Source organism: Mus caroli, chromosome 2, assembly GCF_900094665.2.
Source record: "Mus caroli chromosome 2, CAROLI_EIJ_v1.1, whole genome shotgun sequence".
In the NCBI taxonomy this organism is placed as follows: Eukaryota; Metazoa; Chordata; class Mammalia; order Rodentia; family Muridae; genus Mus; species Mus caroli.
This window is the reverse complement of record NC_034571.1, coordinates 87,353,156-87,375,991: the sequence shown is the minus strand read 5'-3', so window position 1 is coordinate 87,375,991 and position 22,836 is coordinate 87,353,156. Positions and strand designations below refer to the sequence as shown.

Genomic DNA, 22,836 nt, shown 5'->3' with positions numbered 1-22,836 from the left:
CTCTCTCTCCCTCCACCCTACATGCCCCCCCCCCAGTCACCACACAGACCTGGCCTTATATGGTGTGCTTACTCCTCATGGTCAAAGCCCATTCATTCCACGGTCCAGCCTCTGGGTCCTGAGTAACTGCTGTGTGCTGTGTGGTTAGACACTGGGCACAAAGGCCTTTACCCTCAGGCTCTCTGCCTTATTCTCCATGAGATCCTTTGAGGACAAGCTTCTCCTCTGGGGTTTTTATCTTCCCACTACCACTCCTAAGGGTATCCTTCCGTGTTCAAGCCTGACCAGGCATGGGGGATGTTTGCAGGGTCTGTTAATTTCCATAATTCTTTAAAGGTCTCCTCACATGGGTCTGACAGGGTAACAGTCACACAATAACTTTGTCTGTGCCCTCCGAGGCTTAGAGTTCCAGATGGCCTAGCTGTGGAAAAGCCCTACGAGAGATCTCCATGCAGACCTATTGGATTCCAAGCCATTCCACAGCCTAACAGCAGGAACCTCTTGTACCATGACTCCAAGCTTCAGGGGCTCCTCGTCCACTCTGCAGGAGACCTGGGGCTCCAAGCCAAAGGGTGGAGATGCTTCTTGGCTGGACAGTAAATTGGAGCCTCAGGGTCTAGGAACTGGGTTTGAAAACCAGCTAGGATGCTGGCTAGGAGACACTGAGAATGTCATGTGGGAAGCAAGAGTACAAGTTAGAGGACACAAGTCCTCAAAGCAGGCCAGCCTGGTGTACCTGGGGACTGGATGAAGGCCTGGTACAGCATCCCTGCCAAGCCACTTCAGCTGGAGCCGACCGGATCTTCTCTCAATTGCTTCTCTCTATTATTTCTCTATTGCTCCAGGGAAGGCCTGTGGGAGGCTTACTGAGGAGTTTGGTCATTAACTTCATTCCCTAACTGCTTGCAGGATTTCTGTGGCTTGTTCTGGCTTGGTTCTTGTCTCACCGTCTAGTCTGGGCCAGCCTCGAGATCACCATCCTCCTGCCCCCACTCCCCCATCCCCCACTTTCCTGGTGCTCACATTTGGGGAACACACCACAGCAGGCTTCATGGCAGACCCTGAGTCAGATATTGGCTAAATTTCTTTTGTTTTTGACATAAGAGCTCATGATGTAGGCCAGGCTGGCCTCGAACCCTGTCCTCTTACCTACAGCTCCCAAGTGCTGGGACTGCAGGGCCCATGCCTAGCCTCTGTTCATTCATTCATTCATTCATTCGTTCTAGTTTCTGCAGGTGATGACCCCAGCCTCTCTGTCCTCCAGTTTGTCATCTGTGAAGTGACAGCAAGGCCCCTCCCAGCTTTAATTGTGTTACCCCAGTCAGTAGCCATCCACATACCTCTCTGTGTTCCTCTGCCACTCCCAAGGGAAGCACACATAATAATCCACTTTTTTCAGAACTCATGTGCTGATCTGATGTGCTTCCCAGAGTGCACACTGGTGAGGCATGCCAATGCCTTAATTATTTAGATTTTAGTCTTTGTTATTGTGTGTGTGTGTTTATGCATGTGTGAGTGTATGTATGTGTGTGCACATGCATGCATACGTCTGCACACATGTGCTAATCAATGCACATGCAGAAGTGAGAGGACAAGCTTTGTAACTGTCCTCTCCCTCTACCATGTAGGTCCTGGGAAGTGAATTGGGCCTCAGGTTTCATGGTATGGTGGTTTGAATGAGAATGGCCTCCATAGGACTTGAATATTTGGTTCCCAGTTGGTGGACCTGTTTCGGGACGTCTAGGAAATGTGGTCTCTCTGGAAGGAGTTTGTCACTGGAGGAGGTCTTCGAGGTTTCAGAGTCGCTCACCATTCTCCGTTCCTGATCGCAGTTTAAGATGTGAGCTCTCAGCTGCTGCCCTGGCTGCTGCACCTCCCGCCCATGATGGTCATGGCCTCTTCTCCCTCTGAAAGCATAAGCTCAAAGAAACTCTTCCTTCCAAAACTTGATGTTTTATCACAGCAACAAAATAGTAATCAAGACAGGCGGCAATCGCCTTTATCTGGTCAGACATTTTGTCAGTCGTTAGATTCCAACTTGAACATTTTAAGCAGGATTTGGTGCACAGGTTATTCATCTAAGCTCCCAAACCCGAGTGTTGGGCTGGAAAACCACCTCCTAATTACAGGGGTTAATTTCTTCTCCCCATTGCACTCATTCATTGGTTCATGAGATGCTACACTAAGCCCTTAGCATAAGCCTGGTACCTGAGAGTCACATAGCTTCCCCTTAAACAGAACTGAGTGACTCACTGAGACTGCAGACCAAAACCCTGGGCATAATCCCACTGCCCTAGCGACTCCTAGAACTTTCATTAACCCCTTCTTGTCTTTCTAGACTAAAGTCTGAGTGAAATTCCTGGGCCTAAAGTGTGAACTGAGCAGCCAATGCCAGTCTCTGCTCTCTGCGTATGGAAGGGAGGCAGCAAGACTTGGTGGCCGGACACTTCACTCTCGATACTTGGATCCTAAATTAGAAAGGGTTGGGATATTTGTAGACAGCACAAATATAGAGGCTGCAGAGTTTCCTTCCTGGCCAGCATCCTCCTGACCCCTTCCTAAGGACGATGGGCATCTCTGCCCCTCTGACTCCAGCAGTGTGCAGAGCCTGGTGTGTGCAGCATCTGTCAGTGGCTGGTGGATGGATGGGGCCAATGAACAGATTACAATGGCTCTCTGCAATCTGTGTTTCCCCAGTTTCAGGCCATGTGTAGAGATACTAGTCTCCAGCTTTGTGTCCCTGTGACAATTTGATTTTGCTCCTGGAGAATGTCATTTGTTTTCCAGTAATGCAGTGGACAAAGAACAAATGGCTTTGAGTTTCTCAGTTCCTACATCAGTGTCGGGAGGCAGCCTGTGGTGCTGGCTGTCAAAACTGGGAATTTAGGCCCAGCTTCCAAGCAGGAAGACCTTGAACCAAATCTCATAGTGTCCAACTCTGGAGGGCTGTGGTAAGCTTTAAATTAAACCCTGTGCTCAAACCAGGGAGGGGTGTTCATGGGCCCACTTAAACTGTTACATAAAACACTCTTCCTAATAGAGGTCAACCCTGTGCTTTGCATTTTAAGGTAAGATATTTTATGAAAATTATTAAGGAGAAGCAGAAAGGATACCTCAGTGGTTAAGAGCACTTGCTGTTCTTGCAGGCGACCTGGCACCCACACGGAGTGGACCGCAACCATCTCCAGTTCTAGGGGGCCAGAAACCCTCTTATGGCCTCCACATGCACTCATGCATACCCACGTAAACATAAAATTAACAAGTGCATCTCTTTAAAAGTCATTAACAGGATTATACATGTTTGTTTGTTTAAATTTCAAAGACAGTTTGGTCTTGTTGGCACACACCTTTAATCCAAGCACTCAAGATGCTGAGGTAGGCAGATCTCTGTAAGTTTGAGGCAAGCCTGGACTACATAGAGAGTTCTGGGACAGCCAGAGCTACATGATAGAGAGGACTTAGCTAAAAAAAAAAAAAAAAAAAAAAAAAAAAAAAAAAAAAATCCAAAGAGGGCGGGACAAAGTGGGTAACATGCTCACTGTGAAGGCATGGAGACCTGAATTTGACTCTCAGACCCCATGTAATGAAGCACAGGGACATGTTTATATTCCCAGCACTTGGTGACGCGGAGACAGGGGGATCCCTGCGGCTTTGGGGCCAGAGAGCACAGTCTTCTTGACAAGCCCCAGCCCAGTGAGAGACCCCATGTCAACAGAGGTAGCTGGCCTGAAGAATGGCATCTGAGCGAGGCTGGCCTTCTGCCTCCACGTGTATACACACACGTGTCTGCATACTGGCTCACACCCGCCACACATACACAAACAAAATAAAACAAAACAAATTCAAGCCATTTGGAGGGTTTAACCTGAGAAGCAAGAAACCCCCGTGTCACCTTGCAGTTCCTCCATGCCCACTCCACAGCCACGTTCTCTCTCAACATGGGGCTTCCCCAGAATACAGTGTGTCTCCGTGGCTTCTCTTGCTAAGATCAAGGACAGGAGCCAAGTCACGAGCAGGCCAGTTAGCCAGTGGGGACATGCTGCCCAGGTCATAAGCTGTTAGAGCAGACAGTTCAGAACGGTCCCATAGGAGTGGGGCGGCTCCGCTTCCCTGTACCTTCAGGCTATGACCCAAGGCCCTGAGGCCTCAGAGACCTGGGAAGGGCAGAGCATAAGGCCAGCCACATTTTTCTCAGGCTGGGAGAGCCAAGTAGGCAGAAGCGGCCACGTGTTAGGTCTTTCTCTCCTGTCACATGTTCTAGGTCTCAGAGCTGCCCAGCTTCCTGCAACCTGGCGGGACAGCTGCTGGCCACTCGCCACCTGTGGAAGGTCTGTGCTGCCACACTCAGGGTCTTCCACTGCCTTTCTGGGGAAGAGGCTGAGGCTGAGCGAACACAGTTGGTGCTGAAGGGACACATAGCACGTTTGAATTTAGCCTGACACTGTCACCGTGCTCTTTCCTAAGTGGTAGGCAAGAGGAGGGAGTGGGAGAGTAGGAAGCAGGTAGACCTCTATGCGGGGTCCGTGCTTTCTCCTAGGGATACTAAGGAGCAAGGGCAAAGTTTATACAGAGGAGGACAGCTGATCTGTGCCCTTGGAAAGGTGGTGGGAAGCCAAGGGCAGTGGTCACGAGTGAGTCACTGAGGCCCATCAAGGGTAAAGGCATTTTTGGCATCCAGAAGCTGTCACTGCAAGGCCTCCAGCCAGTGTCAGCTTCTTTGGAACAAGACAACCCTGCAGGTAGATGGGGGCCAAGACAGGGCAGATCTCAGATGCTCTTTATCAAGGAGGAGCCCTGCCCTATGGCTAGAAAGTTCTTTCATGGATGGAGCCTGGAGCCTTTGTGTTGTTCCTCCTTGTCTGAGGACTCTGAGCTGACCATAACTATCGGGCCCTGCAGTAAGTCTTGGTCCCCACTGTTCCCCCAGAGCAATGTTCCCCCAGAACATTGTTCTCTGTACCTACTTGGGACAGAGGAGATCCATGCTCCAGCTGCACTTCTGGGTCCACAGCCTTCAGTAGGGGCATTGTAAATGCCAGAACAGACCGCAGCTTCCCCAAGATGGAGTGGTGGAGACCAGATGAGGTCCAGCCAGACTGGGCCCGCTGACCTCAGCATGTTTAATGACCGCAGCATGTTTAATGGTAGTTACTCTTCTCTTGGCTGCTACCTCAGGGAGGAAGGGTGTGTCTTATCTCTAGGTTTGGGGGATGCACCCATCATGATGGGAAGGGTGCAGCAGCCAGGACTTTATTTGTGGCAGCAGGAGTTTGCAGCTTAGCATATTCCGTCTCAGTGGATCAGGAAATTCAGGGCTCAGGCTAGAAGCTGGGCAGGTTATCCAATCTTTAGATATTGTGACGAAGCCTTGTCATCTACAGTGTTCATGCATGTGAATCTCGTTAGCCACAACTTAGCCATCTGGGCTTAGAAACCTCAAGCCCAGATGCCTCTCCACCAACAGCGCCTCTCACCGAGGACCAAGTATTCAAACACATTACACAGGTAAGAGGAGCTGGCAGAGGAAGACCCTAGTGCAGCCCCTTCCTTAAGATGCCAACCTCCTTCTCTGGGCTCTTGAGTCCAGCTCTTGGAAGGGAATGGGCTGGGTAGAGGGACTCTGAAAGACCAGGCTCTTCTCGGGGCAGCGCAGCTGAACTCATCCCGTGGGGAGCCCAGCCACAACAGGGAAGAGGGACATGGTAAAAGGTGATCCAAGCCTGGCTTTTAGGGCACTAGCAGAAAAGAGGAAGGTGGAGAGCCCAAAGGTCAGAAGTAGGCAGGGGTAAAGGGTCACCCAATTGGACCAAGCAGAGGCCTGCTTTATGGCATGGCAGGGTTACGCAGAAGGGTTACACAACACAGTCTCCTGCATGCAGCCACTGCCCAGGCCAATTTAGGCTAAGGTGAGTTGGCTCAGAGCCCATTAAAGGCAACTCTGGCCCAGGCCTGGGGCCCACCTGTGTGTGTTCAAATGTCATATCAGCTCCATCCAACTTTTTGCTGAGCTGTGACTCCAGCTAGAAGGTGCCAGTCAGGTCTCAACCTCCAGTCCCTCCCTTGGGTGGCTTCAAGTCTTTTTCTTAGGTGACCCAGAATGTGTAACTCTCTAGGGGAAAGGTCTGGGAGGATTTGTCCCTCTGAAGGCCGCCTGACTGGGAAGATGTCCAGGTAATCTCTTTTGACTCTCTGAGGGGTGGGCACTGAGTCTCTGTTTACATAGCTCCAGCAATGGCCAAGCAACAACTTTCAGACTGTTTTGAAAGTTACGTCCCTGCTTTTCACATCTGTCACTTGCTCTGTGTCTCAGTCAGGAACTTACCTCCTGGCCCTCGGCACCTTCTTATCTGAAGTGGACTTGGTAAATGTCACCCTCACCTATAATCAGATCCCTGCTATGTCAATGGACACAGAGGGACATTGAGCAGGGGGTCCTTTCCTACTCTGTCTGCAGTTGACTCTGGGACAACCTAATAAACACATATGTTATTTAACAATAGCAGACATGTTATGCTCTGTACCTTTAGCCCCCACAGTAGCCTGGTGAGAGGAACACTCTTTGTATGTATCTTCATTATGCAGATAAAAAAGGAAGGAAGGAAGGAAGGAAGGAAGGAAGGAAGGAAGGAAGGAAGGAAGGAAGGAAGGGAGATACTAAAGCACAGAGAAGTGAAGTGACCTGCCTAAGACCACACAGCATCTAGTTAATTATTCAAGCCATATTTCCCAAATGGAGTCTGTCTGGGCTGGCCACCTGCCTCTGCCCTCCAGAGAGTCGGTCTTGTAGACGAAACAGAGCTGTGAGGAGGCTTCTCGGAGGAAATCAGAAACAAGACAGGAGGTGGGCTTGGACTAGAGGTGGGAAAGTCCATGGTGGAGGTTCTTGAATGATGGCAAGCTGATGGCTCTGCAGTCCTATGGCAGCATGAGGCCCCCTCATGGCCTAGAGACCTCAGAGCCTCATGTGGCAACTAGGATTCAGGTTGGTTCTAGGACTTTTTGGCAGGAGTCTTTCTATTGCCTAAAGAACCCAGGAGCAGGCTGCTAAAATGATTCAGCAGTTGAGTGCTGACTGCTCTTCCTGAGGTCCTGAGTTCAATTCCCAGCAACCATATGATGTATCACAACCATCTATGAGGGGATCTGATGCCCTCTTCTGGCATGGCAGAGCACTTATACATTAAATAAATAAAATAAAATAAAATAAAATAAAATAAAATAAAAAGAAGATTAGAAGAAGGAGGAGAAGAAGAAGAAAACGAGGAAGAAGAAAAAGGAGAGGAGGAGGAAGAAGAGGAGAAGGAGGAAGAGGAAGAGGAGGAGAAGCAGCAGCTAGGAGCTCCTATCACCCTTCAATGGCACGTAGATCTCTGATAGATCTCAGACAGACACTATTGTCAGGGGACACATGACAATGGCAGGATGTCAAGGCAGCCCCAGGGTCCTGTATCCCCTGTGGGTGTACCTGTAGAAAGAGGAGTGTATAAACGCAGGGTAGGTGACCTGGTGACTTTCCTGTTGCTGTGGTAAAACACCATGACCACACACCTTATAAAAGAAACAGTTTAACAGAGCTTCTGGTTTCAGAGGGTTAGAGTCCACAATGGCAGAACAAACACATGGCAGCAGGAACCACTGAGGGCTCACACCTAGAGACAGCACTGTGGACTGCAGTGGGAGAATTTTGAAGCCCCAAAGCTTGCTTTCCACAAGGCCACACCTCCTAATCCTTCCCAAACAGTTCTACCAACTGGGGACCAAGTATTCAAACCATTCTCATTCAACCCATTACAAGGAGTAAGCCTTTGACTGGGAGTACAAAACCTAATGGGAGTAATGGGACTGGAGGGGTGTGTTGGTCCAAGGCTCTGGAAGAGAACTGGTCATACAGAGGGTCCTGGAAGCCCCCCTCTATTAGTTGTTTTCCTATTGCTGTGATAACAACATGACCAAGGCAACTTTCAAAAGGACTTACAGTTTCAAAAAAGTGAAAGTCCATCATCATCACCATCACCACTACCATCACCATCATCACCAACACCAACACCATCATCACCATCACTGCAAGGACACATGGCAGCAGGCAGGCAGGATTCCTCTGAGCTGGGCTGTCCCAGATTGGTATTGCTGAGTCTACCCAGCCACACTGTACTAAGCCAGCTAAAGGATGTCCTTGTGCCAGTCTTAGCTCCCACCTGCAGCACAGGAATGGTATTACCCATTGCCTTGCAGTCTCCAAGAGCCCTGTGTACAACCTGGGCACATATGTCTGGCCCCCTGGCTAACTCCTACACACTTCCAGCCTCTGCTTGCTCAGCTGTGGCAAAGGTGAGATAGCACAGTGCAGGCCACACAGCAGTGTCATGACTTTATCCCTGGGCATGGGGCAGAGAGCACAGGCCTCTCTGACCTCCTGGCAGTCCCTGGTCTGTCTGCCTTTGTCTCTGAGTGACATGTTCCTCCCATCTGTCAGGGAAGAGTTTGATATCTACCCCCTTGGCAAGGGGCTATTCTGTGTCCCTCATTGTAGTGCTTTCTCCTCAATATATATGGTAGTGTGTACTGACCCCAGGAAATAGATAAGCAAACAGGCACAGAAAAGGTGATGAGTGACCTTGGGTCACACAGCACCAACTAATGCCAAGTCTGTCTGGACGACAAGGTTAAACATTGGCCATATGTCTTCCCAGGTCTCCTTCTAGAAGCATCTGAGGCAGAACTGAAGTTGGTGAGGTGGGAATAGCTGAAGAAGTCATGCCTGCTATCTCAGTATCTCAGTGTGGGCACATTGTTGCTTTAGTTCAGGTGAGAGCCAGCTGTGGGTAGGTGAAGGCTGGGGAAGACTGGAGCTGCTTCCATGCAAGCCAACTTCATGATTCCTGAGAAGGTACCCAGTCCTCAACCACAGGAGACCTGCTGAGTCTGCCTCCCCACTCTATGTGGCTTTTTCTCTGGAACCTCACAGAAGAAGGTCAGGGTCCTTTGGGCTCAGTGAGACCTGATGCTACTGCCTACAATCACCAGAAGATGCACGAGGGGGTCAGACCTTGTAGTCCAGTAGCTTCCCCATTGCTCTGGCTTCCAGGCCTAGAATACAGCTGCACACGGGAGAAGCTCCAGACCCCGTTCTTGTGGTCAGCTAACATTCTGCTCCTGGGCCTACCCAGCTCCACCCAGAGCCCCCTGCCCCATGCATGCCTCCTCCAAGCACCAGACCCTACACCTGCCCACCAAGTGCCCAGAGCTGTATCTTCAAGCAGGGCTCCCAGCCTGCAGATGAGCCTAGTACAGGGTTCTTTGGTCCTCTCTGCAGCTCCTGGCCTGGACTGGCTAGCCTTCAAACAACCCTCTCTTACCAAGAGAAAGGCTGGACCTGGGTCTCTAAATGGGGGCTGCCAAGGGCCCCCAGGAATCTCCCTGCTCCCTCATCCCTGGCTTGGCATTCACTCAGTGTGTTAAGGGCTACTGAATCCTGGGTTTATACAGGGATCTTACCCGGGCTTTATGACAGCCTAGAACTAGGTACACCTCTCTCGCAGATTTGGGCTATCCCTTGAGTCTAAGTTTCTGCTTTCCTTCTGTGAAGTAGGCACTGTGACACTTGCTCCTGACAATCTTTGAGAAACCTGTGCTTCCATGCTGCTTCATGGCAGCGCTCTGCAGTGTGATACGCTACTGTCAGGAAAATGAGGCCCGGGTAGGGAAGACCTTGACAAGTCAGCCATTGGGAGAGAAGTTGAGCCCGGTCCCAGTGTGCCCGCATGGCAGGCCCTCAGTGGCACCAATACTCTTGAAGGACTCTGCTTGAATGCTCACACCCAGTCTGAAGTACTGAAGAGGAAGGACAGAACCCAGGCTTCCTGCCTCCACCTCCATGAGCCACTCTGCTCTCTGCAGGCATCACAGTGATCTGTAGTCATGAAAGCAGGGAGACTGCCCTGGCTCACTCTCGTGAGGGGGATAAGAGTGTCCGTGTCTGTCTCTAGAGACACAAACAGGGAAGACAAGATGGAGGGTGAGGACTGGAGGGAACCTGGCAGCAAGGCCCCAGCCTCTCCAGCCACTGTGCTGTAAGTCACCCACATGGGCCACCTTTGCCACCATGACTTTGCTGTGTAGCCTGGGGTCTCTGATGCACACCCTCAGCTTCCTGGATTTAAAATGTGGACAAGAACTGAGCAGAAGGGGCCTCTGCCTATACTGGGGAAATCAGGGAGGGCCTCACAGCAGAAGAGACATTATCGTGGACCTTGCAGAGTGAGCAGGTGTTCTTCAGGTCAACAACTGGCCTTCGGTATTCTAGGACCCGCCATAGCCTCGGGGTACGGAAGTTAATGCGGCTTGGACAATGGTTTAATTTCATGCCATATATATGATCTTTGTTTCAAAGATTAGAATAAATGTAGTATAAAGAATAGAATTGAGCTGGGCGTGGTGGTGCACCCCTTTAATCCCAGCACTCGGGAGGCAGAGGCAGGCAGATTTCTGAGTTCGAGGCCAGCCTGGTCTACAAAGTGAGTTCCAGGACAACCAGGGATATACAGAGAAACCCTATTTCGAAAAACAAAAACAAACAAACAAAAAAAAGAATAGAAATCCTAGGGAGTCAGCTAATATTGGGCATTGTTTTGAATATAAGTAAGAAAGACATCAGTTGCAAGATTTCTCTAGATCCAAAACAGAACAAAGAAAGTAGAGAGCTGTCTCTTAGAAGCCCAGTGGTCCTGTGAACAGACAGGGTTCCTGGCTTGGGGCTAAAGGCAGTGGAGGCACTGGGTGGACCCACAGGAAAGCATAGCCCTTGGAGGAGCAGAGGGGACTCTTGGTCCCTAGGGAAGGGGCTCTGAGTCCAAGTCTTGTGGGATGAGCCTGGTCAGTTTCCTGTGCTCTGGAAAAGGGACTGTCTAGCCAAGCAGCTGGGGGAGGGGCTCCAAAATGGCTTAGCTATGGTTTATAAGCCAAGCTGCTGTGGGCTGTGCTATCTGGCAAGGGACTTGGTGACACTGAAGTCACACTGGGATCATACGAGGTCTTTCCATGGCTTCAAGATGTGGGTCCTCTAACAGCCACTGGCTAGAGTGGGGTGTGCCATACAAGACAGGGGACAGAGCCAACAGCAGCACCAATGCTGGCACGCAGTGAATGGTCCTCCATCCTTCTCAGGGCAGAGCCACAGGCTCAGGGCCCTCTCCTCTGGCTCATGCCACCACCGGCTTTCCCATCTCCATAGCCATTTTTCTCGTGGGACCCAGTTTCACCATCTCCTCAGCCGTGTGAAGCAGTCAGAGCAGGCTGAGCCATCTTGAGCTTCTGTCACAGGTCCCTTCTGTCCCTTCTGTCTCTTTGGGTCTGTGGTCATCCCGAGGGAGGGAGACAGGGAGGAGGCATGAACCGGACCTCAGCTGAGCATCCCAAGGTGCTGAGGAGGCTCACAAGGCAGTGCTTTACAAAAGGGGGCTTGGTCCCCACAGGGCTGGGGAGCTCCTCCCAGGACTCAGAATCTCAGCACTAGCACTGGGCTTCCCACAATACCCAAGCACTCTCCAGATCCGAAGCAGTAGCTTTGCCGTTAACGTTAAACAACCGTGGATGGATTTTGAGGTAAAATGAAAAAGAAAAAAAGGGCTGGTGAGATGGCTCAGTGGGTAAGAGCACCCGACTGCTCTTCCAAAGGTCCAGAGTTCAAATCCCAGCAACCACATGGTGGCTCACAACCATCCGTAACGAGATCTGGCGCCCTCTTCTGGAGTGTCTGAAGACAGCTACAGTGTACTTACATATAATAAATAAATTTAAAAAAAAAAGAAAAAAGAAAAAGAACAAAAAAACAGTTCTCATGAATGTGTGAAGTAAGAGGAAATTAGAAGCGACTGTACACTCTCATTCTCATGTTTGGACTGAGTTTTCGGACATGCAGACATGTAGGGTGCAGGCTCTGAGGGACAGTTTATGGGATTCAGCGTCACTATATCACAACTCGGCTGTTTCCATGCTGTGTGGTGTCAGGAAAGCCTGTCTACCTCTCTGATCCCTGATCTCTCATAGTCTAAAGGAGGTGAGTGTTGAAGCCTTAGAGTCAGACTATGTAGCGAACCTGGAACTCATACTCTTCTTCCTTTGTTCTCCCAAGCGCTGGGACTACAGGGATGCCCATGCCCTGGGACCACTGCTTTCTTGGCCCTCACAGTTTGTGCAGCCATGGCCAGATCAGAGCCTATGAAAGAGGCCATACAGAGAGAGTCCTTCCCTTTCCTCTTTCCTTTTCCTGGCCTCCACCAGGCCCTCCCTCTGCAGCAGAGATCACACTCAAGGCGGGGATGGGTCAAAGGATGAAGTCTCTCGGCCCTCTCTGAAGTGACAGGACCCCTAGAGGGGATGGAGCTGGAAAGGAGGCGTCTGTCACACACACAGTGTGTGTTTCTCATTTTCCATGTTTTTCAGTGTGACTCCCTCATATACCATGTTCTACAGTGTGTGTTTCTCATTTGCCATGTTTTTCAGTGTGACTAGCTCATACCATGTTCTACAGTGTGCCTTTCTCATTTACTCTGTTTTTCAGTGTGACTACCTCATATACCATGTTCTACAGTGTGCATTCTGTGATAAGGCCAAGCAAGCACATGTATATTGCACAGCAGAGAGAATCTCAGAATAGTCTAGGAGCCAAGGAGGGAAGGCCTGGCAGGCTGACTGTAGGTCACAAATGGGCTCATCCCTCATCAGCTGGCCCTGCAGTGCCCAGGCCCTGAGACATCTGCAGTCTCTGGGGCTCTGACAGGAAATGATTTGTCCAAGCTCACAGAGCATCCACAGGCAGGGCTGGGCCCACTCAAGATGGCCTGCTTTGAAGCCTGCTCCTTACCCCCTGGCACCCAGCAGAAGTGCAGCCATGTTCCTGTGGTCACCACAGGAACACCCCACAGGCATTCAGAGCCTGTGGGGTCTTCCCATCCCCCTAATTAGCCCCCTCAAATCTTTCCTCTCCCAGTGGGGAGGCTCCCAGATCCCCTAATCTCAGCAGGGCCCTGCTTTCCTCAGGCCACCTCAGTAAGTGGCTTTGCATAGTGATGCCCACATGCAGAGCCTCTAAATGAAAGGCAGCTACCTCCCTCTGGGGGGTCACAGCCCCAGAGCAAGGTTAAAGGACTGATGTCCTGGCCCCACAAGGCTTCAATAAGAGATGTGGTCCAGCTGAATTGGTATGAGGCCATCCATCTGGCCAGGATGAGGTTGGTTCCTCTCTCTCTCTCTCTCTCTCTCTCTCTCTCTCTCTCTGTGTGTGTGTGTGTGTGTGTATGTGTGTGTGTGTGTAGAAAGGAGAAGGAAGACCAAGGACTCAGAGATAAAAGTTACATGGAGCCTACCACCAGGGTCCCAAGGCCAAGAGGGTAGAGCCTGGCAGTGCTGCAGAGGCAGCTTGCTGGCCTTGGAGGCTACAGTTGACTGTGGATCCCCTTTATCTTTACACCCTTGGGAACTGTGAGAAAGTTCCTATTTTGATTATTTGGGAGCAAGGCAAAGGTGCTCCTGGGGCCTTCCATCGGCACCTGGCTGGAGCTTACATTGGGCATACTCTTGGAGATAACATCATTGCTGTCTTTTACAAGCATTGTGAACATGTGTGTGACATTGACTACCCAGCTAAGATGTGTGTAACACACACATACACACACACACACACACACCATGTGGCCCTGTGTAGGGGGTGGGCAGTAGCAAGATTGAACATTCCCAACAGATTGACATCTCAGTGCTCCAGTAGGACTAACTCTTAAACCCTGAACCTGCTGAGTAGGACCAGGGTTTGGGCTGGCCTTGCATTTTAAGGGATGAGGTCTATTCACTGCATGTGCAAATCATGTGTCCATTTCCAGAAGGACCATTCTAAAGCCTGCTGGCCCTGTAGAATGCTCTTGAGGAACTGAGACCTGAGGCTGTGCCCCAGGGGCATGTACTAAAGTCCTTCTGAAGGAGTGGGTGCAATAGCTCTCATCAGGAGGACTTCCCTGCTTCCTCCTATGGGGACTCTGAATGTTCCCATGATCTGTGGGACTGCAGGGATACCTGGGTTCAGAACAGCTAAGGTCATAACACGGTGACAAGCCAGGAAGAAGATCCCACTGGAATATCCACTTGATCTTTGTTCTTGTCTCGCTTAGGTTGCTATAGAAAAACAATCCAACTGAAAGCATCTTACAGAAGAAAGGCTTTGTTTGGCTTACAATTCCAAGGTTCCATCCAGCATTGCAGAGAACTCACAGAAATGAAGAGCTTGAGACAGCTGGCCACACCATATCACAGCCAAGAACAAGGAAAGCCAATGTACCAATACTGCCTGATTGCTTCCATTTTCGGGCTTTCTTTACTCTTATGCAGTTCTCAGCCCAGCCTAGGGAATGATACTGCCTATAGTAGACTGGGTCTTTCCACATCCATTAACAATCAAGACAATTCTTCAATTAAGACTCCCTTCCTTTATAGATTGTGGCAAGACCCTGGTCTCCAGATTGCCACCACATCATGGACTTTGTAGTGGGCTTTCTAAAGACCCTGTGTCTTTAGAAAGTGTCTTTCCCTGCCAGATGGAACCACACTTTTATTTTTTTTAAATGATGACCTACGAGCTGTGCTGCTCAGAGCACATCACTTCACCTCTCTGATCTGTAAAAGAAACATAATAATTATATCTACCTCATGGATTATCATGGGAATTAAATGAGCTACTAGATGCAATGTTGACATCATGCCTTTAGTAAGCACATGTGTCCCCTCCTCTCACTGTTGACACCACCATTCCTACCTCAGTCCCCTTTCCTATACTCATGTCTAACCCTTGTGTCCAAGCTGAGTCTCTTATTGTATCTTAAAATTGGAGACCACTGGTACAGCCCCAACTCCTGCTCAGACTTTCTCTGAGGCTAGACTATCACAGAGCCAGGCCCACTTTGCTCCACTCCAGCTCCCTGTAATGGTGTTCTCTGGCAGGGCTGATAGGCTATGGCCCAAACCATACAGCAGCAGGGCCTCAAGTGAGTCTTGCCAGTGTCAGAAGTCATCACCTCACAAGCTTTGGCCCCACCTCTCTTGTCCCCTTCAAGTACTTCCCTATCCATCCCCTGGCTCCTCCCGACTGCTGGCGGTCTGAGGTAGAGCCAGGTAGGGACCTCTGTCAGTTCTCCAGAAGCACAGACCAAGGACCCAAACAAATGATGGCGGTGGTGACAGCCACTGTCTCTGTGCCATACTTCCCCATCTGAAAATCTGAAGCGTGAAGCTCCTGGAGAACTCATGAAGCTGGCTGGGGTCAGGGTATTCAAATAATCCAAACCCTGAACAACTCAGAAATCTGGGCTGTCTCTGGTCCCAGGCATGCTGGATAAAAGCCAGGATGAAGGAGGAGACCCAGCTAGAGCTCTGTCTGAAAGAGCCAGCATCTTCCCCGTCTCTGAGTGGCGTGGGAATGGAGGCCAGCCCCTGTCTGTCTCCTCCCACCCTCCCCTACCCATCCATTCCACACGTCTTTCTTGATGACTCCAGGGAGTAGCTGAGCTGTTGCTTTTAATTTTTAAATTTATTTTATTGATGATGATGATGATGGTGATGATGATGATGATGTTGTGCTGGGGGTGTACATGCCATAGCCGTCATATGGAGTTAGAGAGCAATGCTGTGGAGTCACTTCTCTCTACCTTGATGCAGTTTCCAGGGAGCTAACTCAGGGTTTAGGCTTGCATGGGCGGGTGGCAGGCACCTTCTCCCACTGAGCCCCTTGGGTCATGTGAGAACAGATGTAGCTGCACTGCAGGTCCGACCTCCTGCCTTTACTATCCAGTGAGCCCTCTGGGGCCTGAGTTCTGCTTCTGCTACTAAGGCTTCCTGGCCCTGGGCTGTGGGAAGCCAGCTGTGGAGAGATTCATCCCCACCTCTGGAATCTGAGTTTCCCTGCAGTCCAGGTAAGAGGAGGTGAAACTCCATACAGATAGAGGCAGACGGTGAAGACGACAGAACAGTGATAGGCCCAGGCTGAAGGAACTAAGATATCATAGTGGCAGGAAAACTGAAGGCCAAGTGCCTGGGCTAAAGCAAGCAAGTCCGGGTGTAGCTGTGCCACCTAATCTGGGCTCCTTAACCTGGTCCCCTCTCCCTGCCTGGCTGTCCTAAGAATCAAGTGAGAGCATGAAATGAGGGGTTGTCAGGGAAAAGGATTGGTGCAGGGTTGGGCTGTGATTGAGCTACAGCAGGTGTGACTGTGGTTAGATAACAGAAGAACCTGAAGAGGCATGAGAATGAGGCTGTCCTCTCAGGTCTTTGACATGCATTGGCTGTTTAGAGACAGTGCTAATGTATGCCTCAATTTCCCCATCTGTGAAAGGGAGCTGGGACCTGTTAGGTCTGTGACCATGTCTCCTGTTTGCTGCTGTGAGTGACTGTCTGGCACCACTGACATGGCTTCTGACAGGCAGGCTGTGTAGAGAGCACTGGCTTGCAGTCTGCTGCTTGGTAGCTGTGTGGCTTTGGGCAAGTTACTTCACCTCTCTGATCAGCTCCTCAGCTATCAGGAAGGGATGATGATAAACCTGCTTTGTGGGGTTATGGTGAGACTCGGATGAACCATGTCCAGGGAAATGCAGTTTCCGTTTCCCACCTGCAAGTGGGGAAATTCCTTCAGGACACCCCCTTAGCCACCCCATCATGTTTTCTCAGCTAGCACATTCCTTGTCTCTCCCTCTGCCTGACTTCCCCGGGTCACCCGTCTGAGCCTGTCAGACATATCACAGCGATGATGACCAGGATCCTTTTCCTGTGGGGGTTGGGAGACAGCTCCATCAGGAATTCCTGGGGTCTCCTATGCCCCCTCTCTCCCAGTCAGACCTGTGCCCCTGCCCTCCCAGTTCCCAGGCTCCCTTAATACCCGTGAACCCATTCACCATTTTCAATCGTGGCTGTTGTGATAGGCCAGGTTGCCCCAGCAACAGCACCGAGTATTTTGGGATGGATCACTAAGCCTTTCAAAGGGTCTCCTTTCCAACTCAGGCTCAGAGAGATGAAAGACAGAAAGGGAGCACAGATGAGGGTGAGAGGAAGCAGAGGGCCTGCTGAGCAAGGCCTGAGACCAGGGCCTCTGCCGCTGAAATGCACCCCAGCACCCGGAGTGCCAGGGAGTTACTTCAGCAGGCTGGCTGTAGCTAGAGGACTTGATCTGGGGGAAAGAACTTTTGTCTCAGTAGCTCCTCCAACCTGTAGTGTGTTTGGTCTAATGACACCATGTCTTCATCTGAGACCCAGGAATGCCATCTCCCTGTGTAGACAACCCAGTGAGGTCAGGGTGCCAAGAGCTTTTGCTAGTCAGCCGAAGGCAAAGAACATTGTGAGAAGGACACAGGGTAAAGGGTCTAGAGGTGCGGGCTGTCGGAGCTTGTGGTTCTGGACATGTGTGCAGCTCGTGAAATGAGGAGTTAGAGACAGTCCCCATCATGTTGTGTCTTTGAGAATGCTCTGGTGGGAGGAGCCCTGGGAAGTGTCTGAATGCAACAGGGGGCCATGGCAGAGCTAGAGCCCCTAGGCTCACAGACTTGTAATGGGGCCTCCCAGATGCTGCCTTGCCCCCGCAGCCCTGGATATTCATGGCTCAGTGATCACCCGGCAGGGAAGGCTATCCTTTGAATTCAGTTTCACTACAGTGGCCCTCCCCTCAGGCTCTGCTTCTCTGGAGCCTAATTAGGCTTCCACCCTCCCCTTTCACTGAGCCTGCCCTGTGCCATGGGCAGACTCCCCGGGATTTCAAGCCAATTGCTTGTTTACGAGCCCAGCCCGTCTGTCTTGGGAAGAGGCCCAGAGGCACAGCCAGTGAGCCAAAGAGCCACCCCCTCCCCCCCCAAAGCCAGAACTGGATGGCCCCAACCAGTTGCTGTGCTCACAAGTGCCTTCCATGTTAGTGCCGGTTTAAGTGCCCATCTTGGCTGGGTATCATTTTATCCATTTCTGGGACTTTCTAACCACTTCCAGCCTTTGGGGCTTCATTTCACCCAGGATAGTGATTAACATCATGAACTTTACTGAGCTTTTGGGAGGATCAAGTGAGCTTGCAGGCACTGGCATTGTCAGCAGTTCATTAAAAAAAAAAGTGAGTGTCCCCCCCACCCCCGCCACACACACACACCCAAGACCTCCAGGCACGCTGGTGCACTTTATTCTGGGTCCTGCCTGGCATGCCCAGGCACTCTGAGGATGTGGCTGTCAATACTGCTCTCTGGGGATTGGGTTAATGGTCTCCACTAGAGTCCAGTGATGGTGGCAGCGGAGGGAGAGCACGGCCGCCGGCCTCCACTGGACCAAACCCAGGGTTGGTTCTGTAGATGCTGGGAGAAGAGTGACAAGGAAATGAATGTACTGTGAATGTTTGCAGCTAATCAGCCTCTCCCATCCTGGCAACAACCACGGGCGGGGGCGGGGGGGGAGTTGGAGCTGAGAATCTTCAGGTTCCAGGTGAGAGGTGCGGGCTCCCCCAGAGGAGAGGAGACAGGAGACACCAACCATCCTCAGCTTGAGGGAGTAGAATCCAAACACTAGTTGCACCGGGACCCAGCAGCGGCTCCACCCAGGACCACAGCGCCCTCTGCTGGCACCGGTTTGCACAAGACAAGCTGGGCCTGGCTGTGCTGCCTCAGAGGTGCTCTGGGGGTACTGAAGGCAGAAGGAGTGATTTATGAACCCAGCTATTCTTCTTTCTCAGAGCACCCCTCCTAGCCCCACATCCCTGCAGATGGGCTGAGCAGCCATGTGGGGCCAGGAGAGGGGCAAGATTAATAAAGCTGTCTGGCCCAGGCGGGAGCCTGCTGCGGAAAGCCCCAGGACACTGCAGAACCTCGGCCCCATCCCTGCCCTCTCTGGGCCTAGGGGCTCCCATCTGTCGGGACGGCAGGGCCAGGTCCTGCCCCAACAGTCTCCAGCTGGCTCAAGGGAGGGTTTGAGCAGCGTTTCCAGGCTCTGTGCTCAGCTACTTAGCTCAGGTCAGAGATTTTGGCAACTAAGGCATGGTTCTTCCTCTCTCAGGAGCTGCCTCTGCCTCTGTGTCCCACGGGCACTGTCTTTCCAGGAGCTCTGGTTTTTTCAGTTAAATTACATGCTTCTGGTTATACCAATGCCGAGCATGCACTGCATCAGTGGTCCTCCCCACACCCTCCTCCACTCGGGATACCAGGGATCTGGGTGGGGCATCCCTTTACTCATGGTGTATAATGACACTGAGGACCACAGTTCCTCAGCCCTCCATGTGTCCCCTCTGGCACTATGGATTCTTTCAGCCACCTTTGGTTTCAAAACTGATCATTTCAGTTCTCCAAGTGACTTTCCCAAGGTCTCAAAGGAAGGCAGGGGCTGTCCCAGGCTCTGAAATGAATGGAGCCACATTTTCTAGGCAGATGAGAGCTGGATTGTGGGACAGGCTTTCCGGGACAGAAGGAAAGGAGAGTGGGGACAATAGGGGTGGGGTGACCTCAAAGATGGTCTGTGTGTCAGCAGACAGCACACATGTAGTGGAGGCTCCTTGGTGAGGAGGTAACAGCTAGCCACCCGCTCCTCCTGGACACTGGGTTGCCCCCCCCCCCCGTGTAACCTTCATTCCCTACCCTGTATTCAGACAAAATGATACAGAACTCAATTAGGGCCATGGCCTGGGTTGGTAGACATGTGTGACGGTGCTGTACCAGGGCAGGGATCAGGCAGGGGAAGAGGAGGGCTTAGGAAGCCATGACCCAACCCTGTTTCCCTAAACCCCATGGCTAAGCATGGAGCCACAGAACCACAGCTCCCAGAATGGCCCCAGAGCTGTGACAAGTCAGGTAACTTCCTTCATCTTGTCCAGTTAATGATCTCTGGTGAAGTTCTGTCTAAAGCTTTTGGGCTTGTCAGACCTGGAAGCCCTCTCTCTGCCCTTCCTGAAGTTCTTCCCTTTTGTAGCTGAGTCCTGCCAAGGCAGAAGTACAAAGACCTGAACCTCCTACCAGGACCAATTTTTAGGGAATCTTTACCAATCAGGTCAGGTAGGATGGTAGGCAAGTGGATGGAGGGATGGATGGATGGATAGATGGATGGATGGATGGATGGATGGATGGATGGATGGATGGATGGATGGGCAGATGAATCCTATGAATCAGTGGATTGGTGGAAGAGTGAGCGAAAGGGTGATAGGAAGAGGGAGAATCTGTCACCCATAATATACCTCACTGACCCCAAGTCAGAGCATCTAAACAGGTCTTTTGAGCTCCGGAAATCCTCTTGGGAAGGACTCTTGATCCCAGATCCATAGGTGAAATACAGATCTTCTCCTGGGTCTGTTGTCCAACACAGCCTGTAACCAGATATGGACTGTAGAACTCCTCACAGGTGTGATTAACACAGGTCTCCACAGAATAAGCCCAGTTTCCTTTGCGCTGTTGGGATCTGGCTCTCTCGATGAACCTTATAGCAAATCTTTTTTTTTTTTTTTTATTACGTATTTTCCTCAATTACAGAAAGGATGGACCATCTAGAGACTGCCATATCCAGGGATCCATCCCATAATCAGCTTCCAAACGCTGACACCATTGCATACATTAGCAAGATTTTGCTGAAAGGACCCAGATATAGCTGTCTCTTGTGAGACTTATAGCAAATCTTAATGCTTTAAAACCAAGAAAAGTGTGCCAGGCAGTGGTGGCACACACCTTTAATCCCAGCATTTGGGAGGCAGAGGCAAGTGGATTTCTGAGTTCGAGGCCAGTCTGGTCTACAGAGTGAGTTCCAGGACAGCCAAGACTACACAGAGAAACCCTGTCTCGAAAAAGACAAAAAACCATAACCAAAACCAAAAACACAAAACACAAAACAAAACAAAACAAAAACAAGAAAGGCTCCCTGCATCAAATTCTCCCTAAGGGGAGCCTGTGTCAGGGGGTAGGATGTGGTGGCATGGCCCTGCTGCAGAGACATCCTAGCAGGTGCCCAGATGGCATCAGATGGGTGGCCACCCAAGCCTGCCACCTCCTCTTAGTCTAATATCAGTTCAGATATTGATGAAGACACAGCTCCCGTGCAGTCAGCAGAGTACAGGGGGCTGCTATGTGGTCAGGAGGTAAGCAGTGTAGCCCTCCCCAGGTAGCATGGCACAAAGTCTCGGCAGCTTTTCCTTAGTGCCTCGGGCTAGTTAGTGAGCCATTGCCTGGGTGCACGTCAGGAGCAATGCACTCATTGTGTCCCGATGCCCAACAGCCTGTCATGATGAACTTTCTCTTCCAGGACAAGCTGGGCTGCTGAGAGACATACCTGAGACCCTCTAACTAAGAGATTGCATCCCGTTGACTCCTGAAGAGCTGCCCAGGTAAGGTGTCCCCTTACACTGTACCCCACTGTGACTCTGTCCAATCTATGTATCTTTTCTTGTAGTCCCCCTTGCTCACTCTCTTCATCTGTCCCCTCCAGTTTCTTTCTTGAGTACGGGTCCCCGTTTCTGGGTTGCTTACTCTTGCCTTTTTGTCTCTTTCCCACCATGCATGCATGCATTCATGCATTCATTCATTCATTCATTCATTCATTCATTCATGAAGTTGTGTTAACTGGTGCCACTGTGTTGGTCTGTCCCAGACACTGAAAGTGTATCAGTGACACTGGTCATGGCTTGATGCTTCTGAGTAGCCACACAGCCTCTATAATGGGCAGTGCCTACACAATGCTGTGCTGCCCCAGGTAGGACCCATCACTGGCTGCCTACATGGCATGGTCACTGGCCACATTACTACTTCTCAACTCTTCGGAATGAATGACGACTTCCATACGATGTGCTAGTGACATGAAGTATCCCAGACCAATTCTAAGCTTAGAATTGTTAGTTGTGTTTGACAGAAGCACCCCTCAAAGCCCCAAGGTTTTATTCTACTTAAAATAGTAATTTGGAGGGCATGCATCTGTAAGCATAGGACCCTCGTGGGCTTGGGGGAGGGATCTCTGGGATAAATATACAAGCCCTGGACAACAGGTCCAGGCTGTCACTCCTGTCTCCCTGGGTTGTCTTGTAGAAGGGCCATGTGGAAGCAACTCCCAGCCTGCTCTCCGCTGCCCTTCCTCTGCCCCACACCCCCAGTGAGAGGCCTGGCTTCACACCACATCACATTGGCCCTGGACGCTGGCCTTGCTCCCATCCTTCCGGGCCAAGACTGAAGGACTTTATCTATGTAATCCTGTCTTTGTCAAACATCCATCATTCTCATGGGGTTTGTTCTGCAGTCATGCAGACCAGAGAACTCTGCAGCAATCTGAAAAACAGGGTCTCCTCCTCGGGGGACTTTTCTTCTCCCAGTTCAAAACACTGGCCCCTAAGCCAGCTGGAGATAGAGGGCTGAGTTCTGGGCTGTGTCCGGGTGTGGGAGATACTGCACATAATTAGGGTTTGGCTGGCCTTAGGGAACCCGGTCAGAGAACAACTGACTACAGCTATGCTTCCCAGTGGAAATCCCCATCCTTCTACAAACCTGAGTTGCTGCAGTGAGGTCCCTGGTGTTCAGCAAGCATCTGGGAAAGAGGGAGGCGATGGCAGGATGGAGCCTCTAGCCAAATATGGAGGGATGGACCCTCCAAGGGTTAGGCTTTTTAATCCTCATCTCGGCAAGTCCCCAGAGAGTCCAGCATTTCCAAGGAATTTGGGGTCTAGACCCTAAAACAAACTCCACGGAGATACTGAGGGTGGTAGGACTGGTCTGTCCTCGAAGCCTTCGTTATAGCTGTTCCTCATGTCCTGTGGGCTTGGTGGAGTGAGTATCACAGAGGACCGACATTCCAGAGACTGTCTCTAGGTACCTATTT

At 51.0% G+C, this 22,836-nt stretch overlaps 1 protein-coding gene across 1 annotated transcript in view; it reads left to right on the top strand.

Moving 5' to 3' along the window:
* Tspan18 (tetraspanin 18) overlaps nt 1-22,836 on the top strand; it is a 133,625-nt gene that overhangs the window by 88,153 nt on the left and 22,636 nt on the right. The window contains exon 3 of the mRNA XM_029472728.1: nt 21,277-21,358. The gene's annotated coding sequence lies outside the window, so the exon portion shown is untranslated. The remainder of the gene's footprint in view (nt 1-21,276; nt 21,359-22,836) is intronic.